General features: G+C 39.4%; 1 long non-coding RNA gene across 3 annotated transcripts; it reads right to left on the bottom strand.

Moving 5' to 3' along the window:
* Positions 1-1,619: 1,619 nt before the first annotated feature.
* LOC137324646 (uncharacterized) lies at positions 1,620-16,429 on the bottom strand. Of its 3 annotated transcripts, XR_010963695.1 has the most exons (4): positions 15,731-16,429; positions 15,399-15,633; positions 8,281-11,307; positions 1,620-4,189 (listed from the first exon to the last, which is right to left on the bottom strand). It is a non-coding gene; the product is annotated as an uncharacterized lncRNA (long non-coding RNA). The 3 variants fall into 3 exon arrangements; XR_010963694.1 differs by having other exon boundaries at positions 15,399-16,429; XR_010963693.1 differs by lacking the exons at positions 15,399-15,633; positions 15,731-16,429 and having other exon boundaries at positions 8,281-8,515; positions 8,613-15,391.
* Between the last annotated feature and the right edge of the window lie 6,798 nt (positions 16,430-23,227).

The raw sequence follows: 23,227 nt of genomic DNA, 5'->3' as shown, positions 1-23,227 counted from the left end.
TCTATGCAGGCATTTATGCTCCATACGAGCCTCCTCCCTCCCTACTTCACCCATCCCTATCAGGATATCCTTCTATTCCTTTCTCCCTCATGTACTTATCCAGCTTCCCCTTAAATGCATCTATGTTATTTGCTTCAACTACTCCTTGTGGTAGCGTGTTCCACATTCTAACCACTCTTTGGGTCGAGAAGTTTCTCCTGAATTCCCTATTGGATTTATTAGTGAATAGTGTCCTCTTACATTTTGACACATTCTTCCTTTGTATTAACTACACCCCCCCCAATTTGGTGTTGTACATAAATTTTGAAATTGTACTTCCGATTCCCGAATACAAATCGTTAATGTAAATTGTGAACAACAGAGGTCCCAGCACCGATCCTGGTGGAACATCACTTCCCACCTTTTGCCTGTCTAAGTAGCTACCCTTAACCCCTACTCTCTGTTTTCTGTTTTGTCGCCAATTTGCTATCCATTCTGCTACCTGTCCCCTGACTCCACGTGCTCTGGCCTTAGTCATGAGTCTTATCGAAGGCCTTTTGAAAAATGCAAATATATTACATCTACTGCATTACCCTTGTCTACTCTTTCTGTTACTTCTTCAAAAAATTCAATAAGATTGGTCAAGCATGACTTTCCCTTCTGAAATCCTTGCTTACTATTCTTTATTATATTTTCGTTCTCTAGATGGTTTTCTATTAACATCTTTGAGTAAAGATTCCATTATTTTTCCAACCACTGACGTTAAGCTAACTGGTCTATAGATCCCTGGACTTGTTCTATCTCCCTTTTTAAATATAGGAATAACATTTGCTGTCTACCAGTCCTCTGGCACTATTCCCTTTTCTAATGAATTTTTATGTATAGGTAATAATACCTCTGCTATCTCTTCGCTAACTTCTTTTAATATTTGTGGATGCAATCCATCTGGACCAGCAGTCTTATCCTCTCTAAGTTTGATTAGTTTATCAATTATCTCCCCCCTTTCTATCTTAAATGTCTTTATATCTTTTTTGATCTCTTCTTCTAATGTCACATCCACCTTGTTAGCCTCCCTGGTAAATACTGAGGGAAATTAGCTGTTCAATATTTCTGCCATTTCGCTGTCATTACCAGAGAGTTTATCTTGTTCATCCCTTAGTGGCCTTATCCCTATCCTTATTTTTCTTTTATTATTTATGTGTCTGCAGAATACTTAACTATTTCTTTTTTATATTTCTTGATAATTCAATTTTGTAGTTCCTCTTTGCTTTCCTAATTGTTCGTTTGACTTCTTTCCTAACCTCTTCATATTCCTTTTTGTCACCCTCTCCTTTATTGTCTCTGTACTTCGAGTATGCTTTTTCTTTAGTTTCAATTTTATCCTAATCTCTTTATTGATCCATGGTGTTTCATTATTGGCTAGTTTGTTCTTGCTTTTTAGCAGAATATATTTCTCCTGAACTCTATCGATCACCATTTTAAATATTTCCCACTGCTGTTCGAGCTCTTTGTTCTGTCAAAATGTTTTTCCACTTTACCTTCCCTAGTTCTATTCTGTCGAAAACTTAATTACCTATTATACACAATGCATTAACTTCAAACACTTAATTTAGACAAGTAAGAATTTATTAAGAAACTTGTACAAGTTGGAAGGTAGCTCAAGCAACGGTTGAGACTACGACTTCAATTCAAACAAAGAAACGTTTATCTTTTATACACTTGGTTCAGAAATGTCTGTCTATCTTTGAATATGGGCGTACACGTACACTCTCAGTGGTCAAGTGGTTCGTCAATCAAAAATAGGGAACCCCTCCTCTGGACTCCATAGCTCATTCCTGCTTTGGCACGTAGGCTTTGCAGGCATGAGAGAACCCTGCCTCCCTAAATTCCGAAGCTAGCTGATCACAGGGATGAAGTCAGTATCAAGGCTACATGGCCTCTTCAAGAACTGTATTCTCATTATTTTATAAGCAGCATGTCCTTATCTACGGGGGGGGGGGAAGGGAAGGCCAGACTGTACCAAGCACCTGCACAGCCAACTTAATTATCAACATACTAAGGACAATTGCGTCTTTCTGTGAGTGTGTGAGAAATTGTAACTACCCCGTGTATGGGAGTCAAGGAGTTAACATTGGTCAAATACCCATCATGCTTTTCTCTTTTATGGTCAAGTAACTGTTCATGTATTTCTACATTAATGTGGTCTTTATAGTTTTCCACATTCCCTCCTTTTGTCCTACATATATATATATATATATAAGGACAATACTCTAATAGAGCATTATTTCCCCCAGACGTTCAAACTCCTCCTGGACCTCATCCTGTGTCACCCGTACTTGTGCCACTAAATTTGTGGGCGGTATATGTGTACCCAGATTGGACATCATAGCACAGCAACATTTAAGTAAGCAATAAACTATAAGAATTATAACAAGGAATATGACTAGTCCCTGAACTAGAGAAGTCCCAATAGAACCCAGACATGTTTCATCAATACGCCTTTGTACTCTTATCTCTTCTCAGGAACAGACTCCTTCTAAACATCTCTCAAGTAAGCTGCGAATGTCCTTGGTCAGCTAAACCTATTCATGTTAGTTTGAAAAGGGCTAACATAGTCAAATATCCTATGGTGCTTTATATTTTGTTTCCAGCCTAACTAGACTGAATGGTACCTTCAGACCATTTTATACCTGTGAATTGGGGCCCTCCCCTTTATATCCCTTAATCCAAATTTTCCCTACAATATCCCGTTAGATGCTGTACCTCATCTTAACCAGGTTCCCTTCGTGTTGGCCACCAGTCCGGGTGGAAGAGAGGCAGTGCATCTGATAATCCTATCAAACTATGATTGTCGTCCCTTTTACATGCACCTTACCCCAGCGGATGCTACTGCCGGTACCATTAAGATGTTTTCTTAGTTGAAACCACAGAGACAATGGGGACATTCTCACCCAGGCTCTGTTTTACTATCTTTGCCAAACCCTTCATCCTCTGCTTACATTTATTACATGCAATGAAAATAAAAAAGCACATTACAACAAACTGCACTACGACTAATACATATGAAATTAATCTAATCCAAAGATGGATCTGTATATTCAGTCCCAAATTCCAGAGGTCATCTCACCAGGTGGTGACTTTAATTTGGTCAATGTCATGCTTAATGTTGTTATTGTCCTGTTGTAGGTTATAATAAACCTTCTGGGAGAGGAGTATCTCCATTCGCAATGCTTTCAAGTATTCAGGCAACAGGGGTGTCAGATACCCAAATGTGTCCTGATATTCTTTTAAATCCTTTTTGACATTCTCAGAAACTTGTAAGGTGGTGAGGTTATGCCGGTGTATCTCTACCAGTTCCTCGGGTCCAATCCGAACCGGGACTTCAGGAATGGAGTAGAATTCTGGACTTAAAATATCACAAGTTCGATTGGCATATTTAAATGTTTTCAAATTAGTTGTAACACAGTATTTGCCCTCTCCGGCATATGCCACTTGAGTGGGTTTTAGATCCGCCTCTAGGGCCTCCATGGTATAGTTAATATCCTGATTGGTACCGGTATTGTTAAACCCACACTGTGCTTCTGGGCTGTGTCCAACACTATGTGAACATACAGTGACAGCATGTCTAGTAACACATCCCTCTAATTTTGTTCCAGCCGATCAGCTTAAATCTATGTCCTCTAGTTCTTGAACCCTCTGCTAGGGGAAACAGGTACTTCCTGTGTACTTTATCTGGGCCCCTCATAATTTTGTAATTTTGTATCCATCGTGCGGATATCTTCTAAATATTTTTTCTCCCAATTTCACTGTTAACTGATGGAAACCTAACGCTGAATTTTGGAAATCCAAATTACTATGTCCCTCTTTACTTTAATTTCAGTCCTTCTGATTGGTACTAGTGTTTCCTGACTGTTTCATTAATTAGTTGGTTTCTCTATGGACCATGTGTCAGTGCCTTGTTTAAAAGGATTTCTCACTCACCTGGACCACATTACCCATTTCATGTTGTGCTGTTGTCAAGTAACTGAGCCTGTCTGAGACTCATTCTTCAGTGTATCTTCTTCATGTATTTCCGCATACTAGCAGCATCTCATAGGAATGAGCTTAGTGTTCTTGGATATTAACTTTCTGCTGGCCAGTCTCTTCTTCCTCATGGTATTTCCGAACGTGTTTTCCATGGCACACATCATATGTCCTGTAGGATTCAGTCCTGTAAAAGCAACTGGTTTGTTTAAAGAGTGGTTGCAATAGCTCACCAGGCCATAGGCCTTTGTAATCATGTTCTTCTTCCTGGTCTCCGTTTCAGATGATGGCAACATACATTTGTATATTTTATCTCCACTGTAGCCATTCTTAGGTTTTCAGGTTATCTTATCAAAAAGATCAGGGGTGTCTAGAGTGCTTATCTCCCCCTGCATGGTCCCGATGTCAGGGTAGTGGCCAGGCTATTGAGTGTAGCTTTCTCATTGTTCATTATAGGCAAGGACACAAATATCTCCACGAGAAAGCTATGAATTTACTATTCTCAACTACACTTTCCTGACTTTCACTAGATTGTATATTTATGCCAGATCGATTTTTTTTTAATCATGCCCAATTCAATGTCCTTAGAGAAATTCCCATTTGTTGTAATTTCTCTGTTTCTTTACTTTAATTCTCAATCACTTCCTCTCATCCAATTTTACATAACCCATTATATTACCTATCATGAGCCCTGGAGGAACGTTACTGTCCGATACAATATTTACAGTCCAGTCCAATATCCCAAAATTTATTTATTTTACGTAATTTCTTCTTGAACCGCTTTTCATTTCCCAAAATATCCCACTATATTGTGCCCTAGTCCCTTCTATGATTTCACAATTATCCCAACTTGAGAGCAGTATTGTTGGACTGACAGGACTTGTCAATGTAAAATTTTCTTCCCTCTCGAAAAGAATTCTTCCTTGATACACAGCATTCAATAGGAACCATTTAGACTGGACTTCTTTTATTTTAAAATATAATTTGATTATCCCCTTAAATTACAAGTAAATTTTTTCCCTCGAGTGCTTGAATAGCAACTCATATAAATTTTTCTTATCAATTCCAATTTCAGAAACAAATTATGTCCAGGCTTTGTGGTTTTGTTATAGTCGAGATGAAGTGCTCGTAATTAATTTTGGATGTAACTCCCATATCTTCCCACCTCGAGCACTCTGTCTGAGAAGACAATAAATCATAGAATCATAGAAGTTACAACATGGAAACAGGCCCTTCGGCCCAACATGTCCATGTCGCCCAGTTTATACCACTAAGCTAGTCCCAATTGCCCGCACTTGGCCCATATCCCTCTATACCCATCTTACCCATGTAACTGTCCAAATGCTTTTTAAAAGACAAAATTGTACCCGCCTCTACTACTGCCTCTGGGTTAAAACAAAACAAATCAAAATGTTTTCAAAAGAGAATCAGGTTGATATCACCACGCTGTGACATTTGGTATCTGCTGATGTCTGCAGCTAAAGTCTTAAATCTTTAACACCACTGGATCGTTTCCTGGACCAAATTTCTCCAGCAAAGGTTGCACCGTGACTTTGTAAAGCCATTTTATGTCAAAGAACTACTCTTGGTAATCCTGCACCATCAACACTCACGTGGTCCCAAAAACCAGGGTCACCTGTTTTAAAATAAACACAGAAAATCCATTGCGGCTCTTCTTGAGAGCCCAAGTGATTAATTTGTCAAATCATCATTTATTATTTATTTTGTCCAAAGGAATAATCCCTTTACCCGAAACAAATCCAGAAAATAAAACAGGAGAGAGAAATTGCCTAGTCCCTTTCTCTCTCTCTCTCTGGAGCACGCAGCCTGTCTGAGATAAACACTGTCTTTCCCACATACAGATGTACGTAGGACTGCGGGCTGGAATTCCCAAGTCCAAATCCTAATCTCCGTGCTTTCAAGATGTAACCACATTAAGCAGATGTCATTAGCAGCCGCCTGCTAAGATACGTTATATTCCTCTTTTATTAATTTATTAATGGTTTGGGCATGTGTTTCTAGCACTGTAGCTATCCTTTGCAAATGTATGGTCAGCATTTGATCCTCAGACAATTCCTTATCTGTATTTTCATTTTTTAAAAATATATCTTTAATGCGAGACCCTAAATCTCTGACCTTTTGATGTAATGTTGCCAAATCAATGTTACTAACAACTGAGGCACCCGTATTAAAGGCAGTTGCTATATCATTTATCACAGATCTTTACGTCTCCATATTTGTCTATCTCTTTTACGATGTCCACTTCCATTCCATGTCGCGCTTTGTTTTAACACTTGAGTTAGGAGGTGTTGATCTAATTGTTGAGTTTTCTTAGCATTCTCAATGCGAGTTATATAATTTGTCAGGGAAGGTCTCCCTCTTTGGTCAGATCGAACTTCCTTATCATACTGTGGCGGGGTAAAACTGATTGGCGTTTAGTACGCTGTGTCAGTACATAGCTCAAGTAATGGACTTCCAATTGTCTAACCTATGCTTTCTTTTCATACGATTTGTTTTACATTCCTTTCTTATCAATTTTTTTTTACTGTAGCATTGTCTGTGTGTAAACTTATATTTCAGTCAATTGTTGCCTTTGGCATTTCTGAGTAATTGGGTCAATTTTAATAATATAACCTATACCAATTGTTACCTCATGTTCACCTGTGTAATGGTTAGCCTCAGACAGTTCTCAACCGACTGGGTCATTTCTATCTGTTTGAACTGCTCTTGGCATGACAGTCTGGCTTCTTGGGATGGAAGGGGTTAATCTTAACTTGCTCTTGCGTACACTATATTTTTTTTGCACACTATTTTTGAAATTTATTTTAATCATAGTGTTTAATCAATCACAATAGCACAAAATGCTCCGAAGATCAGTTTAATTTATAAGTAGAGATCATCTTGCAACTGTAACTTGTAATTCTTTAAATCTGTACTTTATCTTTTTTTTTACAATTAAACCTCATTTTGTCTTGGTGAATTGAAAACAGATGTCGGTGTCCTTGGAAGGGTTAACTTTTTAACAAACCGACGGAGTCAGATATCAGATTCACGCAGCGTTCTCAGCATACGTCAACGTAATTTGCACATAAATTCTTTTTAAAAATTCATACCGGGAAATAACATCTCCCATCGTACATTTTAGTTTACATCAACTTTTGTTTTAGGTACTGATCAACCTTCACATTGCTTCATAAGTTTTATAATTTGCTGTCGAATTCACTTTTTTTTTCTACATACTTTTAGTGGGTGTGATTATAATCAACGCTCCGAGCTGTTCCAGCTTTCCAACTTTTCCTATCACGGTGATAACAGATAGCTTTTTTTTTAATCTGTCCCGTTAATTAAGTTTTTTTTTAAACCTCTTTTTTTAAACCACAGCCAATCACAAGATAAAAATTCAAAATGCCAATTTTTTTTAGAAGATCCCATGTCTGGAATTTAACATGCTCACATTTTATAAGAACCAGAATTTAATAGGTCACTTAACCTCAATAACTCCAATTTTAATTCAGCAATATCAGAATTAAACACAACACAAGACAAGACAGATACATCACACAAAAGAAGAAAACACGTAAGACGCAGTAAGAAGGGGGCGTGACCCACAACACCGACACAAAAAAAACACTGATCAAGACAGGCTTTTTAAAGGGACAGTACACTGGAACAACAGAACCTTTCTTTTTCGGGTCTCTGTCTTTTAAACATTTTTCTAGTCACTTAATTCTATCCATATTAAATGTACCGTCTTCGGGAAAGGGATATTTCTTAGTTTTGGTCAAACTATCAACTCGTCAGTTGCCTCCCTCCCAAAGTCTCTATACATGTAAGCAGCAGGTGTTCCCTTTGGAGGGATTTTGCTAGTGTTGGCGCCCATGGCTTATAGTTTATACAATCCTCCACACTGTAATTACACAACAATCAAGACCTATCTTAACTATCACAATTCTATACTTGATAATTCAACTGATTGGACAAGACGGTGTGTGAGAGAAACGTCTGCACTTAGTTGAATCAGCTGACTTACGCAAGATTTTTTTTTGTTAAAAGTGCTCCTTCCCTTGAGCAGTATCAGTGTTTCTATCTAAACACTTAATTCAGGTAAACCAGAATTTCACACTTTTCCGAATCCACGACATCCACACCAGTCTGCGTTTGTCGCCACTACAGACTTGCAATTTCACACTTTTCCGAATTACGCAACATCTAGTCTGCGCTTGTCCAAATTACAACTTCACACTAAGAATTTTTAAACAAGTCTGTAAACTGGTTTACCTCTTTTCTGACGCCTCTATCCACTAGTAGCTGAACGTATGTCGGTCCCATACAGCAACCTCAACTTCAGTCTAGTATCACCGGTATCACAGATTTACTCTGTTATTGCTCTCTCTCAGCCCGTTACTACAACACCGCAGCTGACAATATCGAGTAATCTGTCGCGCGTCTCTCTCTCTTTTTTTTTCTTTCCTTGTCTATACGAAACACATTTCCTATGATCGCCTTCCAATTTCTAAAGGCAAACAGAAGAATTAGTCACGTCAGTTAATGCATACACCTTTCAATCGCTGTGTATCTGGGCTTGCACAGACACTTGTGTCTGCACTTACCTGAGATCACAAGTGATCTCGGTGGGACCTCCAAGAAACTGTCGAAAACTTAATTACCTATTATACACAATGCATTAACTTCAAACACTTAATTTAGACAAGTAAGAATTTATTAAGAAACTTGTACAAGTTGGAAGGTAGCTCAAGCAACGGTTGAGACTACGACTTCAATTCAAACAAAGAAACGTTTATCTTTTATACACTTGGTTCAGAAATGTCTGTCTATCTTTGAATATGGGCGTACACGTACACTCTCAGTGGTCAAGTGGTTCGTCAATCAAAAATAGGGAACCCCTCCTCTGGACTCCATAGCTCATTCCTGCTTTGGCACGTAGGCTTTGCAGGCATGAGAGAACCCTGCCTCCCTAAATTCCGAAGCTAGCTGATCACAGGGATGAAGTCAGTATCAAGGCTACATGGCCTCTTCAAGAACTGTATTCTCATTATTTTATAAGCAGCATGTCCTTATCTACGGGGGGGGGGGGAAGGGAAGGCCAGACTGTACCAAGCACCTGCACAGCCAACTTAATTATCAACATACTAAGGACAATTGCGTCTTTCTGTGAGTGTGTGAGAAATTGTAACTACCCCGTGTATGGGAGTCAAGGAGTTAACATTGGTCAAATACCCATCATGCTTTTCTCTTTTATGGTCAAGTAACTGTTCATGTATTTCTACATTAATGTGGTCTTTATAGTTTTCCACATTCCCTCCTTTTGTCCTACATATATATATATATATATAAGGACAATACTCTAATAGAGCATTATTTCCCCCAGACGTTCAAACTCCTCCTGGACCTCATCCTGTGTCACCCGTACTTGTGCCACTAAATTTGTGGGCGGTATATGTGTACCCAGATTGGACATCATAGCACAGCAACATTTAAGTAAGCAATAAACTATAAGAATTATAACAAGGAATATGACTAGTCCCTGAACTAGAGAAGTCCCAATAGAACCCAGACATGTTTCATCAATACGCCTTTGTACTCTTATCTCTTCTCAGGAACAGACTCCTTCTAAACATCTCTCAAGTAAGCTGCGAATGTCCTTGGTCAGCTAAACCTATTCATGTTAGTTTGAAAAGGGCTAACATAGTCAAATATCCTATGGTGCTTTATATTTTGTTTCCAGCCTAACTAGACTGAATGGTACCTTCAGACCATTTTATACCTGTGAATTGGGGCCCTCCCCTTTATATCCCTTAATCCAAATTTTCCCTACAATATCCCGTTAGATGCTGTACCTCATCTTAACCAGGTTCCCTTCGTGTTGGCCACCAGTCCGGGTGGAAGAGAGGCAGTGCATCTGATAATCCTATCAAACTATGATTGTCGTCCCTTTTACATGCACCTTACCCCAGCGGATGCTACTGCCGGTACCATTAAGATGTTTTCTTAGTTGAAACCACAGAGACAATGGGGACATTCTCACCCAGGCTCTGTTTTACTATCTTTGCCAAACCCTTCATCCTCTGCTTACATTTATTACATGCAATGAAAATAAAAAAGCACATTACAACAAACTGCACTACGACTAATACATATGAAATTAATCTAATCCAAAGATGGATCTGTATATTCAGTCCCAAATTCCAGAGGTCATCTCACCAGGTGGTGACTTTAATTTGGTCAATGTCATGCTTAATGTTGTTATTGTCCTGTTGTAGGTTATAATAAACCTTCTGGGAGAGGAGTATCTCCATTCGCAATGCTTTCAAGTATTCAGGCAACAGGGGTGTCAGATACCCAAATGTGTCCTGATATTCTTTTAAATCCTTTTTGACATTCTCAGAAACTTGTAAGGTGGTGAGGTTATGCCGGTGTATCTCTACCAGTTCCTCGGGTCCAATCCGAACCGGGACTTCAGGAATGGAGTAGAATTCTGGACTTAAAATATCACAAGTTCGATTGGCATATTTAAATGTTTTCAAATTAGTTGTAACACAGTATTTGCCCTCTCCGGCATATGCCACTTGAGTGGGTTTTAGATCCGCCTCTAGGGCCTCCATGGTATAGTTAATATCCTGATTGGTACCGGTATTGTTAAACCCACACTGTGCTTCTGGGCTGTGTCCAACACTATGTGAACATACAGTGACAGCATGTCTAGTAACACATCCCTCTAATTTTGTTCCAGCCGATCAGCTTAAATCTATGTCCTCTAGTTCTTGAACCCTCTGCTAGGGGAAACAGGTACTTCCTGTGTACTTTATCTGGGCCCCTCATAATTTTGTAATTTTGTATCCATCGTGCGGATATCTTCTAAATATTTTTTCTCCCAATTTCACTGTTAACTGATGGAAACCTAACGCTGAATTTTGGAAATCCAAATTACTATGTCCCTCTTTACTTTAATTTCAGTCCTTCTGATTGGTACTAGTGTTTCCTGACTGTTTCATTAATTAGTTGGTTTCTCTATGGACCATGTGTCAGTGCCTTGTTTAAAAGGATTTCTCACTCACCTGGACCACATTACCCATTTCATGTTGTGCTGTTGTCAAGTAACTGAGCCTGTCTGAGACTCATTCTTCAGTGTATCTTCTTCATGTATTTCCGCATACTAGCAGCATCTCATAGGAATGAGCTTAGTGTTCTTGGATATTAACTTTCTGCTGGCCAGTCTCTTCTTCCTCATGGTATTTCCGAACGTGTTTTCCATGGCACACATCATATGTCCTGTAGGATTCAGTCCTGTAAAAGCAACTGGTTTGTTTAAAGAGTGGTTGCAATAGCTCACCAGGCCATAGGCCTTTGTAATCATGTTCTTCTTCCTGGTCTCCGTTTCAGATGATGGCAACATACATTTGTATATTTTATCTCCACTGTAGCCATTCTTAGGTTTTCAGGTTATCTTATCAAAAAGATCAGGGGTGTCTAGAGTGCTTATCTCCCCCTGCATGGTCCCGATGTCAGGGTAGTGGCCAGGCTATTGAGTGTAGCTTTCTCATTGTTCATTATAGGCAAGGACACAAATATCTCCACGAGAAAGCTATGAATTTACTATTCTCAACTACACTTTCCTGACTTTCACTAGATTGTATATTTATGCCAGATCGATTTTTTTTTAATCATGCCCAATTCAATGTCCTTAGAGAAATTCCCATTTGTTGTAATTTCTCTGTTTCTTTACTTTAATTCTCAATCACTTCCTCTCATCCAATTTTACATAACCCATTATATTACCTATCATGAGCCCTGGAGGAACGTTACTGTCCGATACAATATTTACAGTCCAGTCCAATATCCCAAAATTTATTTATTTTACGTAATTTCTTCTTGAACCGCTTTTCATTTCCCAAAATATCCCACTATATTGTGCCCTAGTCCCTTCTATGATTTCACAATTATCCCAACTTGAGAGCAGTATTGTTGGACTGACAGGACTTGTCAATGTAAAATTTTCTTCCCTCTCGAAAAGAATTCTTCCTTGATACACAGCATTCAATAGGAACCATTTAGACTGGACTTCTTTTATTTTAAAATATAATTTGATTATCCCCTTAAATTACAAGTAAATTTTTTCCCTCGAGTGCTTGAATAGCAACTCATATAAATTTTTCTTATCAATTCCAATTTCAGAAACAAATTATGTCCAGGCTTTGTGGTTTTGTTATAGTCGAGATGAAGTGCTCGTAATTAATTTTGGATGTAACTCCCATATCTTCCCACCTCGAGCACTCTGTCTGAGAAGACAATAAATCATAGAATCATAGAAGTTACAACATGGAAACAGGCCCTTCGGCCCAACATGTCCATGTCGCCCAGTTTATACCACTAAGCTAGTCCCAATTGCCCGCACTTGGCCCATATCCCTCTATACCCATCTTACCCATGTAACTGTCCAAATGCTTTTTAAAAGACAAAATTGTACCCGCCTCTACTACTGCCTCTGGGTTAAAACAAAACAAATCAAAATGTTTTCAAAAGAGAATCAGGTTGATATCACCACGCTGTGACATTTGGTATCTGCTGATGTCTGCAGCTAAAGTCTTAAATCTTTAACACCACTGGATCGTTTCCTGGACCAAATTTCTCCAGCAAAGGTTGCACCGTGACTTTGTAAAGCCATTTTATGTCAAAGAACTACTCTTGGTAATCCTGCACCATCAACACTCACGTGGTCCCAAAAACCAGGGTCACCTGTTTTAAAATAAACACAGAAAATCCATTGCGGCTCTTCTTGAGAGCCCAAGTGATTAATTTGTCAAATCATCATTTATTATTTATTTTGTCCAAAGGAATAATCCCTTTACCCGAAACAAATCCAGAAAATAAAACAGGAGAGAGAAATTGCCTAGTCCCTTTCTCTCTCTCTCTCTGGAGCACGCAGCCTGTCTGAGATAAACACTGTCTTTCCCACATACAGATGTACGTAGGACTGCGGGCTGGAATTCCCAAGTCCAAATCCTAATCTCCGTGCTTTCAAGATGTAACCACATTAAGCAGATGTCATTAGCAGCCGCCTGCTAAGATACGTTATATTCCTCTTTTATTAATTTATTAATGGTTTGGGCATGTGTTTCTAGCACTGTAGCTATCCTTTGCAAATGTATGGTCAGCATTTGATCCTCAGACAATTCCTTATCTGTATTTTCATTTTTTAAAAATATATCTTTAATGCGAGACCCTAAATCTCTGACCTTTTGATGTAATGTTGCCAAATCAATGTTACTAACAACTGAGGCACCCGTATTAAAGGCAGTTGCTATATCATTTATCACAGATCTTTACGTCTCCATATTTGTCTATCTCTTTTACGATGTCCACTTCCATTCCATGTCGCGCTTTGTTTTAACACTTGAGTTAGGAGGTGTTGATCTAATTGTTGAGTTTTCTTAGCATTCTCAATGCGAGTTATATAATTTGTCAGGGAAGGTCTCCCTCTTTGGTCAGATCGAACTTCCTTATCATACTGTGGCGGGGTAAAACTGATTGGCGTTTAGTACGCTGTGTCAGTACATAGCTCAAGTAATGGACTTCCAATTGTCTAACCTATGCTTTCTTTTCATACGATTTGTTTTACATTCCTTTCTTATCAATTTTTTTTTACTGTAGCATTGTCTGTGTGTAAACTTATATTTCAGTCAATTGTTGCCTTTGGCATTTCTGAGTAATTGGGTCAATTTTAATAATATAACCTATACCAATTGTTACCTCATGTTCACCTGTGTAATGGTTAGCCTCAGACAGTTCTCAACCGACTGGGTCATTTCTATCTGTTTGAACTGCTCTTGGCATGACAGTCTGGCTTCTTGGGATGGAAGGGGTTAATCTTAACTTGCTCTTGCGTACACTATATTTTTTTTGCACACTATTTTTGAAATTTATTTTAATCATAGTGTTTAATCAATCACAATAGCACAAAATGCTCCGAAGATCAGTTTAATTTATAAGTAGAGATCATCTTGCAACTGTAACTTGTAATTCTTTAAATCTGTACTTTATCTTTTTTTTTACAATTAAACCTCATTTTGTCTTGGTGAATTGAAAACAGATGTCGGTGTCCTTGGAAGGGTTAACTTTTTAACAAACCGACGGAGTCAGATATCAGATTCACGCAGCGTTCTCAGCATACGTCAACGTAATTTGCACATAAATTCTTTTTAAAAATTCATACCGGGAAATAACATCTCCCATCGTACATTTTAGTTTACATCAACTTTTGTTTTAGGTACTGATCAACCTTCACATTGCTTCATAAGTTTTATAATTTGCTGTCGAATTCACTTTTTTTTTCTACATACTTTTAGTGGGTGTGATTATAATCAACGCTCCGAGCTGTTCCAGCTTTCCAACTTTTCCTATCACGGTGATAACAGATAGCTTTTTTTTTAATCTGTCCCGTTAATTAAGTTTTTTTTTAAACCTCTTTTTTTAAACCACAGCCAATCACAAGATAAAAATTCAAAATGCCAATTTTTTTTAGAAGATCCCATGTCTGGAATTTAACATGCTCACATTTTATAAGAACCAGAATTTAATAGGTCACTTAACCTCAATAACTCCAATTTTAATTCAGCAATATCAGAATTAAACACAACACAAGACAAGACAGATACATCACACAAAAGAAGAAAACACGTAAGACGCAGTAAGAAGGGGGCGTGACCCACAACACCGACACAAAAAAAACACTGATCAAGACAGGCTTTTTAAAGGGACAGTACACTGGAACAACAGAACCTTTCTTTTTCGGGTCTCTGTCTTTTAAACATTTTTCTAGTCACTTAATTCTATCCATATTAAATGTACCGTCTTCGGGAAAGGGATATTTCTTAGTTTTGGTCAAACTATCAACTCGTCAGTTGCCTCCCTCCCAAAGTCTCTATACATGTAAGCAGCAGGTGTTCCCTTTGGAGGGATTTTGCTAGTGTTGGCGCCCATGGCTTATAGTTTATACAATCCTCCACACTGTAATTACACAACAATCAAGACCTATCTTAACTATCACAATTCTATACTTGATAATTCAACTGATTGGACAAGACGGTGTGTGAGAGAAACGTCTGCACTTAGTTGAATCAGCTGACTTACGCAAGATTTTTTTTTGTTAAAAGTGCTCCTTCCCTTGAGCAGTATCAGTGTTTCTATCTAAACACTTAATTCAGGTAAACCAGAATTTCACACTTTTCCGAATCCACGACATCCACACCAGTCTGCGTTTGTCGCCACTACAGACTTGCAATTTCACACTTTTCCGAATTACGCAACATCTAGTCTGCGCTTGTCCAAATTACAACTTCACACTAAGAATTTTTAAACAAGTCTGTAAACTGGTTTACCTCTTTTCTGACGCCTCTATCCACTAGTAGCTGAACGTATGTCGGTCCCATACAGCAACCTCAACTTCAGTCTAGTATCACCGGTATCACAGATTTACTCTGTTATTGCTCTCTCTCAGCCCGTTACTACAACACCGCAGCTGACAATATCGAGTAATCTGTCGCGCGTCTCTCTCTCTTTTTTTTTCTTTCCTTGTCTATACGAAACACATTTCCTATGATCGCCTTCCAATTTCTAAAGGCAAACAGAAGAATTAGTCACGTCAGTTAATGCATACACCTTTCAATCGCTGTGTATCTGGGCTTGCACAGACACTTGTGTCTGCACTTACCTGAGATCACAAGTGATCTCGGTGGGACCTCCAAGAAACTGTCGAAAACTTAATTACCTATTATACACAATGCATTAACTTCAAACACTTAATTTAGACAAGTAAGAATTTATTAAGAAACTTGTACAAGTTGGAAGGTAGCTCAAGCAACGGTTGAGACTACGACTTCAATTCAAACAAAGAAACGTTTATCTTTTATACACTTGGTTCAGAAATGTCTGTCTATCTTTGAATATGGGCGTACACGTACACTCTCAGTGGTCAAGTGGTTCGTCAATCAAAAATAGGGAACCCCTCCTCTGGACTCCATAGCTCATTCCTGCTTTGGCACGTAGGCTTTGCAGGCATGAGAGAACCCTGCCTCCCTAAATTCCGAAGCTAGCTGATCACAGGGATGAAGTCAGTATCAAGGCTACATGGCCTCTTCAAGAACTGTATTCTCATTATTTTATAAGCAGCATGTCCTTATCTACGGGGGGGGGGGAAGGGAAGGCCAGACTGTACCAAGCACCTGCACAGCCAACTTAATTATCAACATACTAAGGACAATTGCGTCTTTCTGTGAGTGTGTGAGAAATTGTAACTACCCCGTGTATGGGAGTCAAGGAGTTAACATTGGTCAAATACCCATCATGCTTTTCTCTTTTATGGTCAAGTAACTGTTCATGTATTTCTACATTAATGTGGTCTTTATAGTTTTCCACAATTCTCATCCCCTCTAAATTAGCTATTTTCCCAATCTATTACTTTGGTCTTTGTCTTACTTATGTCATTCTCAATCATTATTTTAAACCTTATTACGTTATGATTGCTATTGCCTGGATGTCAGGCACGGACATGATGGGCCGAATGGCCTCCTTCTGTGCCGTAACGTTCTATGATTCGATGTTCCCCTACGCCTACTGCTCTTATCTGCTCTGGTTTATTTCCCATTACTAGATCCAGCAGTGATTCCTCTCTTGTCAGGCTTCTCACTTACTGGGTAAAAAAGCGGTCCTGTACATACTGTAAAAACTTCATTCCCTTTTCCACTTTCCCAACCTCTTCTTGCCAGTTTATCTGGGGGTAGTTGAAATCTCCCATGATTATTATTTGATGTTTTTTACTCATTTCATAGATTTGTCTACATATTTCATCCTCCATTTCCCTTCCACTATTAGGTTGTCTGTAGAATATAACTATTAACGTGATCGATCTCTTCTTATCCTTTGTCTCAATTCAAATGGATTCTGTTTCCATCTTAATATTACTTATGTCCCTTTTTTCTATTGCCATTATGTTGTCTCTAATTAGTACAGCTACCCCAATCCCACTGCTTCCTCCCCTATCGTTTCCAAATACGTTATATCCTGCAATATTTAACTGCCAGTCTTGTTCCTTATGTACCCTTGTTTCAGTTACCCTTACCACATATGGCTCCTCGCTACGAATTATTGCCTCCAGTTTCCCTGTTTTGTTTCAGATGCTGTGCACATAGCTGTACAGGCAATTTAATTTGTTTTTAGTAATTGTTCCTCTCACTTTCTGTTTAACAGTCATTTTGGACTATGTGTTGAACTCACAACTGTCATTCCAGTTGACTCAGAGACAGGACGTTGAAAAGCATGATGATAAGGGGCTCATTCCTTAGTTATTCAAACTAAAAATATTAAAAGGTTTAAAAGCAGAAAATAAATTGATTGATGCAAAACTGCCTAGCTTACTCAGAAAAGATGCAAATATTGGTGATGTGGGAGATGCAGAGTATAACTTTGTCTATTTTACCCCAAAAACCTATACCAAATCCCACCTTAGAATAGGAACGCAATGCGACATTTCAATTTACCACACCAGTACTTTTTGTGGCCTCTTTTGAGCGAGACTGCCAATTTAGTACGATTTTTGCAGAATTGTTTGGTGTTTATATTGTTAACTTGTGTATGCGAGCAACTGGGTTAATGCCGTCAAACTCATTTCACATTTGACTGTGTAAGATTTTAATTTCCTTATTCTGGGTTCAGTTTGAACCGAGGTCTTGTAAGAACACTCGGTTTCAGTATCTCAACAAATATATACCAAGGAACCAGATGAATCCCTAACCCCCTTCACCTTCACTCCTCACTAAGAAGTGGCTTATCACCCAGTTTCGGTTTAGGGGTGACTGATGCCTAGGTTTGGCTTGCTGAACTGTTTTACATCACCCAGTTTGGAATGAATTTGAGTTCCTCTTATCAACCCTCAGCTAGGATACCCACAAGCTACTGAGTCAATACTCTTGTCAAATCATCAAAGAAGAAGCCAGACAAGAAGTCATGCACCAACCACTATTTACTAATTAAAAGATAATAATTAACTTAAACATTAGACTGGAACTGAGCGGAGAACACATGTCCCCTGCTGCTGGTAAGTAACGAACTCACCCACAAATTTTTTGCGGTCTTCTGGGCGTCAACTTGCTTAAATTGAGAGCTCCGAGATGTGCAGCGGTTGTTCCCAGGCTTCTCTGAGTGGTAAGAGGAGGAAAGGATCTCTACATCCCCTTCACCAATCAGCTTGAAGCAAGCCATGCTATGAGAACCAGGAAGTGTCAGATAAGATTAGTAAATGTATTAGAAAATCAGATAGAGGAAGCAAAATAAAGAGAGGGTAAAATTAAAAGAATGAGATTAAAAAGGACAGAAAGAAAAAGTAAAAAAAAATCTTAAATTAAATGTTTGTTTAAATGTCCAAAAACTATTAAAATTGGGAGGAATGAGACTCCACATTTGAAAATTCTGACACCGGCTCTCTGACCTTTTAAACAACTCTCTGACAGCTAAAAAGCTCCTTTCCGCTGAATCCTGGCTTTATTAATTGTGCACGAGATTAACATGGCGGCAGGACAGGCTCCAAGCGCAAGTTCAGAGTAGCCCTAACATTTTCAGTGTATTTTAGTATGTACTTACTGCGTTCCAGCAGCAAGTTCACACTGCTCCATTGATTTCAATGGAGAGCCAGCCAGCGAGCTGTCAATCCGTAGGGCTTTCACATCACTGGTGAATCAGGAAGAGCAAGTTGCGGATTTCCGCATTTGACTGCGCATGTGCGGTCGCCGGAACTTGCTCTTCAATTTGCCTATTAGGCTCACCATTATTTTACGAGCAATTTCTGGTCCATTGAGTATACAAACAATAAATAGAATAAATAGTTGAAAGTCACCTAGCAGTTTGGATAACAAATAATTAATAGAGTTATTCAGAGAGAAATATGTAACAGAGGTTGTAAAGTCAGCTCAGTATTTCACTGTAATTCAGACCATAAGACCATAAGAGATAGGAGCAGGAGTAGGCCATTCGGCCCCTCGAGCCTGCTCCGCCATTCAATGAGATCATGGCTGATCTGATTTTTACCTCAACTCCACTTTCCTGCCTTTTCCCCATATCCTTTGACTCCCTTGCTAATCAGCCTTGAATGTTTTCAATGACTCAGCCTCCACAGCTTTTTGGAGTAAAGAATTCCAAAGATTCACAACCCTCTGGGAGAAGAAATTCCTCCTAATATCCGTCTTAAACGGGCGACCCCTTATTCTGAGACTATGCCCCCTAGTTTTAGATTCCCCCATGAGGGGTAACATCCTCTCAGCATCTATCCTATCAAGTCCCCTCAGAATCTTGTATGTTTCAATAAGATCTCCTCTCATTCTTCTAAACTCCAGTGAGTATAGACCCAACCTGTTCAATCTTTCCTCATAAGACAACCCTTCCACACCCGGAATCAACCTAGTGAACCTGCTCTGAACTGCCTCCAATGCAAGTATGTCCTTCCTTAAATAAGGGCACCAGAACTGTGACGCAGTACTCCAGGTGTGGTCTCACCAGCACCCTGTGCAGTTGTAGCATGACTTCCCTGCTTTTATACTCCATCCCCCTAGAAATAAAGGCCAATATTCCGTTTGCCTTTGGATTACCTGCTGCAACTGTATGTTGACTTTTTGTGTTTCATGTACGAGGACACCCAGATCCCTCTGTACCGCAGCATTTTATAGTATTTCTCCATTCAAATCATATTTTGCTTTTTTATTTTTCCTCCCAAAGTGGATGACTTCACATTTTCCCACATTATATTCCATCTGCCAAATTTTTGCCCATTCGCTTAACCTGTCAATATCCCTTTGCAGACACTTTGTGTCCTCCTCGCAACTTGCTTTTCCATCGATCTTTGTATCATCAGCAAATTTGGCCACAAGAGACTCTGTTCCTTCATCCAAGTCATTGATACATATAGTAAATAGTTGCGGCCCCAGCACTGAGCCCTGCGGCACCCCACTAGTTACAGATTGCCATTTTGAAAATAACCCTTTTATCCCGACTCTTTGTTTTCTGTTAGTTAGCTAATCCTCTATCCATGAGCTCTTATCTTGTGCAGTAATCTTTTATATGGCACTTTATCGAATGCCTTTTGGAAATCCAAATATACTGCATCCATTGGTTCCCCTTTATCCACCCTGCCTGTTACTTCCTCAAAGAACTCTAATAAATTTGTCAGACACGATTTCCCCTTCATAAAACTATGTTGACTTTCCTTGATTGTATTATGAGTCTCCAAATGTCCTGCTATTACTTCCTTAATAATGGATTCTAGCATTTTCCCAATGACAGATGTTAGGCTAACTGGTCTATAGTCACCCGCTTTCTGTCTCACTCCCTTCTTGAATAGGGGTGTTACGTTTGTGGTTTTCCAGTCTGCTGGGACCTTTCCAGAATCTAGTGAATTCTGAAAGATTACAACCAATGCATTCACTATCTCTGTAGCCACTTCCTTTAAGACCCTCGGATGCAAGCCATCAGGTCCAGGGGACTTGTCAGCCTTTAGACCCACTCGTTTACCTAGTACTTTTTCTCTAGCGATAGTGATTGTTTTTAGTTCCTCCCTCTTCCTTTTTATGTACTTGTAGAAACTTTTACTGTCAATTTTTATATTTCTTGCTAGCTTACTCTCATAATTTATTTTCTCCCTCTTTATTATTCTTTTAGTCATCCTTTGCTGGTTTTTAAAGTTTTCCCAATCTTCGGGCTTACCAGTAATCTTTGCCATGTTGTATGCTTTTTCTTTTAACCTGATACCTTGACTTCCTTAGTTAGCCATGGTTGGTTCACCCTTTTTGTGGAGTCTTTCTTCCTCACAGGGAGCGAGTCATAAAATATCTTTTTAAATGTTTGCCACTGCTTATCCACCATCATACCATCTAATCTGTTTACCCAGTCCACTTTAGCCAATTCCACCCTCATTCCTTTATAATTGCCCTTATTTAAGTTGAATACAGTAGTTTCAGACCCAAGATCCTCGCTCTCAAACTGGATGTGAAGTTCTATCATGTTATGATCACTGCTTCCCAAGGGATCCTTCACTTTGAGATCATTAATTAATCCTGTTTTGTTACCCACTACCAGATCCAAAATGGCCTGTTCCCTGGTTGGTTCCCCGACATATTGGTCTAAGAAACAGTCCCTAATACACTCTATGAACTCCTCCTCAGGGCTATTTTTGCCAATTTGTTTTGTCCAATCTATGTGAAAGTTAAAATCGCCCATGATTATTGCATTACCTTTTTTACAAGCCCCCCTTATTTCCTGATTAATATTTTGCCTAACAGTGCAGCTACCGTTAGGGGGCCTATATACTACTCCCACCAGTGATTTCTTTCCCTTGCTATTTCTTACCTCGTCCCAAATTGATTCGACATCTTGATCTTCTGAGCCAAGCTCATTTCTCACTATTATACCAATTTCATCCTTTATTAACAGAGCTACCCCACCACCTTTACCTTTTTTCCTATCCTTCCGAAATGTTAAATAACCCTGAATATTTATCTCGCAACCTTGGTCACTTTGCAACCACGTCTCTGTAATGGCCACGAGATCATACCCATTTGTTTCTATTTGTGCCATCAATTCACCTATCTTATTATGAATGCTGCCCGCATTCAGATAAAGATCCTTTAATTTTATCTTTTTACCATTCTTTCCTAGCCCGACCCCATTTGCTAGTGCACTCTTATGTTTGTACGCTCTGTCCCTTCCTGACACACTCTGTTTATCATTACCCCCATCACTTTCCTGTACTACTTCCTTGTCTTTTCTCTTTATCAATCTAAACTTCGCACCACCTGAGCCCCCCCGCCCCTCTATTTAGTTTAAAGCCTTTTCTACCGCCCTAGGTATTCGGTTTGCCAGAACATTGCTCCCAGCATGGTTCAGGTGAAGCCCGTCCCAACGGAACAGCTCCCTCTTTCCCCAGTACTGGTGCCAGTGCCCCATGAATCGAAACCCACTTCTCCCACACCAATCTTTGATCCACGCATTCATCTCTCTGATCTGATTTACCCTGTGCCAATTTGCTCGTGGCTCAGGTAATAATCCAGAGATTATCACCTTTGTGGTTCTGCTTCTTAATTTAGTCCCTAGCTGCTCAAACTCCCTCAGCAGAACCTCTTTCTTATAGAATCATAGAATCATAGAAGTTACAACATGGAAACAGGCCCTTCGGCCCAACATGTCCATGTCGCCCAGTTTATACCACTAAGCTAGTCCCAATTGCCTGCACTTGGCCCATATCCCTCGATACCCATCTTCCCCATGTAACTGTCCAAATGCTTTTTAAAAGACAAAATTGTACCCGCCTCTACTACTGCCTCTGGCAGCTCGTTCCAGACACTCACCACCCTTTGAGTGAAAAAATTGCCCCTCTGGATCCTTTTGTATCTCTCCCCTCTCACCTTAAATCTGTGCCCCCTCGTTATAGACTCCCCTACCTTTGGGAAAAGATTTTGACTATCGACCTTATCTATGCCCCTCATTATTTTATAGACTTCTATAAGATCACCCCTTAACCTCCTACTCTCCAGGGAATAAAGTCCCAGTCTGTCTAACCTCTCCCTGTAAGTCAAACCATCAAGTCCCGGTAGCATCCTAGTAAATCTTTTCTGCACTCTTTCTAGTTTAATAATATCCTTTCTATAATAGGGTGACCAGAACTGTACACAGTACTCCAAGTGTGGCCTCACCAATGCCCTGTACAACTTCAACAAGACATCCCAACTCCTGCATTCAATGTTCTGACCAATGAAACCAAGCATGCTGAATGCCTTCTTCACCACCCTATCCACCTGTGACTCCACTTTCAAGGAGCTATGAATCTGTACTCCTAGATCTCTTTGTTCTATAACTCTCCCCAACGCCCTACCATTAACGGAGTAGGTCCTGGCCCGATTCGATCTACCAAAATGCATCACCTCACATTTATCTAAATTAAACTCCATCTGCCATTCATCGGCCCACTGGCCCAATTTATCAAGATCCCGTTGCAATCCTAGATAACCTTCTTCACTGTCCACAATGCCACCAATCTTGGTGTCATCTGCAAACTTACTAACCATGCCTCCTAAATTCTCATCCAAATCATTAATATGTCCTACTATGTCGTTGGAACCTATGTAGACCACGACAATTGGATCCTCCCCCTCCCACTCCAAGTTTTTCT

Source organism: Heptranchias perlo, chromosome 8, assembly GCF_035084215.1.
Source record: "Heptranchias perlo isolate sHepPer1 chromosome 8, sHepPer1.hap1, whole genome shotgun sequence".
Classification (NCBI taxonomy): Eukaryota; Metazoa; Chordata; class Chondrichthyes; order Hexanchiformes; family Hexanchidae; genus Heptranchias; species Heptranchias perlo.
The sequence above is the reverse complement of the archived record's forward strand: the minus strand, read 5'-3'. Positions and strand labels throughout refer to the sequence as shown.